General features: G+C 52.9%; 1 long non-coding RNA gene across 1 annotated transcript; it reads right to left on the bottom strand.

Moving 5' to 3' along the window:
* Positions 1 to 1,515: 1,515 nt before the first annotated feature.
* On the bottom strand, positions 1,516 to 6,097 carry LOC119966857. The gene is made up of 3 exons (XR_005460862.1): positions 5,893 to 6,097; positions 2,545 to 2,596; positions 1,516 to 1,906 (listed from the first exon to the last, which is right to left on the bottom strand). It is a non-coding gene; the product is annotated as an uncharacterized LOC119966857 (long non-coding RNA).
* Positions 6,098 to 7,122: the final 1,025 nt, after the last annotated feature.

Below are 7,122 nucleotides of genomic sequence, written 5' to 3'. Positions count from 1 at the left end.
CCGGAGTCAACAGACAGAACCATGTGCGGGGTCTATCTTTATAGGTCCCCCAATGTCCGTGCCTTTTCGGGGCGGGCCTTTACCTGCCATGTATCGATTGGGTCATTTCCCAATCGATATCTTACAAATCCCCCAATCTGAGGGTCTCTTCTCGATGGGTGGGGCGGTCTCTAGGGTCTTTTGTGATGGATACTTCTGGTGCCGTCTCGTCTGGGCGTCCACTCAAAGTATCCATTCAAACCCAAATGTTGCTATTGTGTGGGCCCAGATCTGGATTGCCTCATTACTATGCAAAGCGTTTTGCTATTTACACCTTTGGTTGAGATCTTTCACCTGGCCATAAACTAGTTTCGATACGTGCAGAATGCTAATTAGCCTTTGCAGACTGCTTGTCCTGGCTAAGACTGTTTTCTCCCTACAGTCTTAGCAGTTCTCCATTTTGTTAGCCCAGTGTGGCTACAGATAAGATTGACAATGAGCAGGAAGCCATTATTTCAATCTCCTCTGAAAAAGCAGTAAATAATGCGGACCACACGAATGTTTACCAGAAAGTAACTTTATTCACTTCATTCGGAAAAAACAGGTTTAAAAACGTTCAGTACAAAATTCATGAACTCTCCTCAAAGCAACTGAGAGAGATACACACAAGAGCCTGTAATCACACAGTCAGAATAAATATCTAGAGAGCAAGGATTAGAGCTACACACCACACTCAAACCTAGCACACTTCAAGGGGAGGTACACCATGACTAAAGATCCCTCTACACTGTCTCCATCAAACACTCCCAGGGCAGGTACAGCACGGGGTTAGATACAGAGTAATGCTCCCTCTACACTGTCTCCATCAAACACTCCCAGGGCAGGTACAGCACGGGGTTAGATACAGAGTAAAGCTCCCTCTACACTGTCTCCATCAAACACTCCCAGAACAGGTACAGCACGGGGTTAGACACAGTGTAAAGCTCCCTCTACACTGTCCCCATCAAACACTCCCAGGACAGGTACAGCACGGGGTTAGATACAGAGTAAAGCTCCCTCTACACTGTCCCCATCAAACACTCCCAGGACAGGTACAGTACGGGGTTAGATACAGAGTAAAGCTCCCACTACACTGCCCCCATCAAACACTCTAGGGCAGGTACAGCACGGGGTTTGATGCAGAGTAAAGCTCCCTCTACACTGTCCCCATCAAACACTCCCAGGACAGGTACAGTACGGGGTTAGATACAGAGTAAAGCTCCCTCTACACTGTCCCCATCAAACACTCCCAGGACAGGTACAGCACGGGGTTAGATACAGAGTAAAGCTCCCTCTACACTGTCCCCATCAAACACTCCCAGGACAGGTACAGCACGGGGTTAGATACAGAGTAAAGCTCCCTCTGCACTGTCCCCATCAAACACTCCCAGGACAGGGACAGCACGGGGTTAGATATAGAGTAAAGCTCCCTCTACACTGTCCCCATCAAACATTCCCAGGACAGGTACAGCACGGGGTTAGATACAGAGTAAAGCTCCCTCTGCACTGTCCCCATCAAAAACTCCCAGGACAGGTACAGCACGGGGTTAGATACAGAGTAAAGCTCCCTCTACATTGATCCTGGATTTATACAATGATACAGTTTGTACAGTTTCAAAAAGAACATACTGAGGCTCCACGTTAAAAAAGATTAATTTTGAACAATCATCCATCATTCCCAGCCCCATTTACAATGACACTGACATGGAGGGTGTGGCCCCCTCCTCGCAGCTGAGCGGTAGGGAGTGGGCTGTGGAGAGCAAACAGGGGAAGGGGGTGATGTGGGGGGGGGGGGGGGGGCGGGGTTTGACCAGATGTTGATCAGGATTTTGTTTCTGGCTGTTTTTGAGAGTTAGACAACGAATGAAGATTTCTGTTTGAAATCGCCCTAAGGGAGAGAGAGAGATAACACAGAGGTTAGAGAGAGAGGTTCCAAACAGAGATTTCAATCCAGTTTACCGAGTGTCACTCCCTCCACCATGGTCATTCCCCACACCCCCCTCACCTCCCCACATCAAAACCAACCCACCCCCTCCACCACAGCTGACCCGTGACGAAGCATCGCACCCCATCGCTCAGTATTCATAAACAGGACCACCCTCTCCCAGAATTCTCGCTGCCGGCCACGAATCCCGAGCCCTCACCCAGCAGCTGCCCCAGCAAAGCCACCCACCCAGTCCGTCCCCCACGAACACAGGGCCACCCGCTCCAGATCACCCCCACACACACCCCCATCCCCTCGACTACTGCCTACACCGCTAACCATGATCATCCACCATGAATCCAGACATCGGGATAGCTTCCCTACCACTGTCCTCCCCAACTCCCAGCCTGCATCCCCACCGACCCCCTCGCATGACCCCCGACCCCTCCCTGTGCGAACCCCGACCCCCCTCCTCGCACGAACCCCGACTCCCCTCCTCGCACGAACCCCGACTCCCCTCCTCGCACGAACCCCGACCCCCCTCCTCGCACGAACCCCGACCCCCCCCCGTCGCAGAGCACAATGTGATCAGATGTACTTACATCATCCATTTCATCAGGTTGAGTCTGGCTGTAGATCACTTTGGGCTTATTGCTGCAGCAGGACGGAGAATGAGAGAGAGAGAGAGAGAGAGAGAAAAAATCATTAATGGAGGAGAAACAGACACACAAGGCCAAAGAGCATGGGGGGGGGGGGGGGGGGTGGAAAAGAGAGGAAATGAAGGAAAGAACAGTCGGTTGTAGGGCTGGAGGAGGTTACAGAGATAGGGAGGGTTGTAGGCGCTGGAGGAGGTTACAGAGATAGGGAGAGTTGTAGGGGACTGGAGGAGGTTACAGAGATAGGGAGGGTTGTAGGGGACTGGAGGAGGTTACAGAGATAGGGAGGGTTGTAGGGGCTGGAGGAGGCTACAGAGATAGGGAGGGTTGTAGGGGACTGGAGGAGGTTACAGAGATAGGGAGGGTTGTAGGGACTGGAGGAGGTTACAGAGATAGGGAGGGTTGTCGGGGCTGGAGGAGGTTACAGAGATAGGGAGGGTTGCAGGGGCTGGAGAAGTTTACAGAGATAGGGAGGTTGTAGGGGCTGGAGGTGGTTACAGAGATAGGGAGGGTTGCAGGGGCTGGAGAAGTTTACAGAGATAGGGAGGTTATAGGGGCTGGAGGTGGTTACAGAGATAGGGAGGATTGTAGGGACTGGAGGAGGTTACAGAGATAGGGAGGGTTGTAGGGACTGGAGGAGGTTACAGAGATAGAGAGGGTTGTAGGGGCTGGAGTAGGTTACAGAGATAGGGAGGGTTGTAGGGACTGGAGGAGGTTACAGAGATAGGGAGGGTTGTAGGGACTGGAGGAGGCTACAGAGATAGGGAGGGTTGTAGGGACTGGAGGAGGTTACAGAGATAGGGAGGGTTGTCAGGGTTGTAGGCGCTGGAGGAGGTTACAGAGATAGGGAGAGTTGTAGGGACTGGAGGAGGTTACAGAGATAGGGAGGGTTGTAGGGACTGGAGGAGGTTACAGAGATAGGGAGGGTTGTAGGGACTGGAGGAGGCTACAGAGATAGGGAGGGTTGTAGGACTGGAGGAGGTTACAGAGATAGGGAGGGTTGTAGGGACTGGAGGAGGTTACAGAGATAGGGAGGGTTGTCGGGGCTGGAGGAGGTTACAGAGATAGGGAGGGTTGTAGGGACTGGAGGAGGTTACAGAGATAGGGAGGGTTGTCGGGACTGGAGGAGGTTACAGAGATAGGGAGGGTTGTCGGGACTGGAGGAGGTTACAGAGATAGGGAGAGTTGTCGGGGCTGGAGGAGGTTACAGAGATAGGGAGGGTTGTCGGGACTGGAGGAGGTTACAGAGATAGGGAGGGTTGCAGGGGCTGGAGAAGTTTACAGAGATAGGGAGGTTGTAGGGGCTGGAGGTGGTTACAGAGATAGGGATGGTTGTAGGGGCTGGAGGAGGTTACAGAGATAGGGAGGATTGTAGGGGCTGGAGGAGGTTACAGAGATAAGGAGGGTTGTAGGGACTGGAGGAGGTTAAAGAGATAGGGAGGGTTGTAGGGACTGGAGGAGGTTACAGAGATAGGGAGGGATGTAGGGGCCGGAGGAGGTTACAGTGATAGGGAGGGTTGTACGGACTGGAGGAGGTTACAGAGATAGGGAGGGTTGTAGGGGCTGGAGGAGGTTACAGAGATAGGGAGGGTTGTAGGGACTGGAGGAGGTTACAGAGATAGGGAGGGATGTAGGGGCTGGAGGAGGTTACAGAGATAGGGAGGGTTGTAGGGGCTGGAGGAGGTTACAGAGATAGGGAGGGATGTAGGGGCTGGAGGAGGTTACAGAGATAGGGAGGGTTGTAGGGGCTGGAGGAGGTTACAGAGATAGGGAGGGTTGTAGGGACTGGAGGAGGTTACAGAGATAGGGACGGTAGTAGGGGCTGGAGGAGGTTACAGAGATAGGGAGGGATGTCGGGGCTGGAGGAGGTTACAGAGATAGGGAGGGTTGTAGGGACTGGAGGAGGTTACACAGATAGGGAGGCTTGTAGGGGACTGGAGGAGGTTACAGAGATAGGGAGGGTTGTAGGGACTGGAGGAAGTTACAGAGATAGGGAGGGTTGTAGGGGCTGGAGGAGATTACAGAGATAGGGAGGGTTGTAGGCGCTGGAGGAGGATAATAATAATAATAATCTTTATTGTCACAAGTCGGTTTACATTAACACTGCAATGAAGTTACTGTGAAAAGCCCCTAGTCGCCACATTCCGCAGCCTGTTCGAGTACACAGAGGGAGAATTCAGAATGTCCAATTCACCTAACAGCACGTCTTTCGGGACTTGTGAGAGGAAACTGGAGCACCCGGAGGAAACCCACGCAGACACAGGGAGAACGTGCAGACTCCGCACAGACAGTGACCCAAGCAGGAATCGAACTTGGGACCCGAGCTGTGAAGGCTGGAGGAGATTACAGAGATAGTGAGGGTTGTAGGGGCTGGAGGAGGTTACAGAGATAGGGAGGGTTGTAGGGGCTGGAGGAGGTTACAGAGATAGGGAGGGTTGTAGGGGCTGGAGGGGGTTACAGAGATAGGGAGGTTTGTCGGGGCTGGAGGAGATTACAGAGATAGTGAGGGTTGCAGGGGCTGGAGGAGGTTACAGAGATAGGGAGGGTTGGAGGAGGTTACAGAGATAGGGAGGGTTGTAGGGGCTGGAGGAGGTTACAGAGATAGGGAGCATTGTAGGGGCTGGAGGGGGTTACAGAGATAGGGAGGGTTGTAGGGGGTTACAGAGATAGGGAGGTTTGTCGTGGCTGGAGGAGGTTACAGAGATAGGGAGGGTTGTCGTGGCTGTGGAGTTGACAGATATTGGGAGGGTTGTAGGGGCTGGAGGAGGTTACAGAGATAGGGAGGTTTGTCGGGGCTGGAGGAGGTTACAGAGATAGGGAGCGTTGTAGCGGCTGGAGGAGGTTACAGAGATAGGGAGGTTTGTCGGGGCTGGAGGAGGTTACAGAGATAGGGAGGGTTGTAGGGGGCTGGAGGAGGTTACAGAGATAGGGAGGGTTGTAGGGGCTGGAGGAGGTTACAGAGATAGGGAGGTTTGTCGTGGCTGGAGGAGGTTACAGAGATAGGGAGGTTTGTCGGGGCTGGAGGAGGTTACAGAGATAGGGAGGGTTGTAGGGGCTGGAGGGGGTTACAGAGATAGGAAGGGTTGTAGGGGCTGGAGGGGGTTACAGAGATAGTGAGGGTTGCAGGGGCTGGAGGAGGTTACAGAGATAGGGAGGGTTGTAGGGGCTGGAGGAGGTTACAGAGATAGGGAGGGTTGTCGTGGCTGGAGGAGGTTACAGACGTACAGAAGGTTGTAGTGTAACTGGCATTGCACTTTTAAACTTATCAGAATTAAGATTAAGTATCCGGCTTACCTTGTTTCCTTTCCTGTGAGGGGGAAGGAGGAAGAGAGAGAATTCGCCATTAGATATTTATCACTGGTAAATTGACAGCACAAAGCGGTAGTTGAATACGTTGTTTAGGAACTTCTTTATCAATAAACAAACGTTGAACAATAACAGTAACTGAGCAGAATAGTAGTGTTGTAATAACTATGAAAACAGGAACAGCAGTAAGATACGTCTTGCTTCTTGGTCACCTCGTGCGGATTGGGAAGCCGGCGCATGCTCAGAACCCTCAACAGACGGCAGCAAAGAATTAGAGGAGAAAGGCTCATTAGAACATTCTGTGCTCAAAATGACACTCTCGGACACCCCAGCATCGCTCAAAACGGTACTCTGGGTAATCCGGAAGCCCCCAGGCACAGGATTTTTACAAGTGCCCACCTGCCTTGACTTGGCCTCCTAACCCTCTCTCCTGCACGCTCGCTGTGGCAGCATTGCGCAGGAGCTTCAACCAGGCGGCCCCAAGCCCCTGTACCTCAGGAAGTACTTCCATTCAATTCTCTCAAAGGCCTTTTCTGCGTCGAGGGAGACCTTTGGTGCTCTCGCGTCATTATCACATACAGCAGGCGTCTGACTATCTAACCCTTAACAAAGCCCGTTTGGTCTTAGCTGCCTGGCTAAGATTTTGGCCAGTACGTCTACATTGAGCAGCAAGATGGGTGTGTCGGACCTGCCCCATTTCCTGTCCTCCCCCACGACTGGCATGTCCCTTTGGTGGGGGGGGGGGAGCTCAGAGGTGTACACCTCCTGGTAGAAGGTCTCGAATGCTGCTTCGACCTTTCCCGGCTCCAATACTAGTTTGCCCCTGCTGTCTCTAAATCGCAGCTGTTTTCCTCATGGCTGCCCATCTCTCAGCTGTGAGCCAGCAGGCGGCTGGCTTTGTCTCCGTACAGGCCACCCCCCCCCCCCCCCCCCCGTGCCTGGCGGAGTTGATGCTTTCCTCCTGGACAGCAGGTCAAAGTCCATTTGCAGCTTTTTCCAAGAACTCTACAGTCGGCGTATTGCCAGTCTCCCTCCAGTTTGGGTTAGACTAGCTGTTCCCTAGCCACCCTCTCTTCCCTGTCTCTACGTGCTTTGTAGGCAATAATCATACCCCTGGTCACAGCCTTCAGCGCCTCCCAGAACCAGCCAAGAGTAGAATATTCCGCCACACTCCTGGCTTGCTGTCTTCCCAGCCCCTTTTCCTGGACAAATTAGTCC

Source organism: Scyliorhinus canicula, chromosome 6 (assembly GCF_902713615.1).
Source record: "Scyliorhinus canicula chromosome 6, sScyCan1.1, whole genome shotgun sequence".
Classification (NCBI taxonomy): Eukaryota; Metazoa; Chordata; class Chondrichthyes; order Carcharhiniformes; family Scyliorhinidae; genus Scyliorhinus; species Scyliorhinus canicula.
This window is presented reverse-complemented; position numbering and strand designations above follow the sequence as displayed.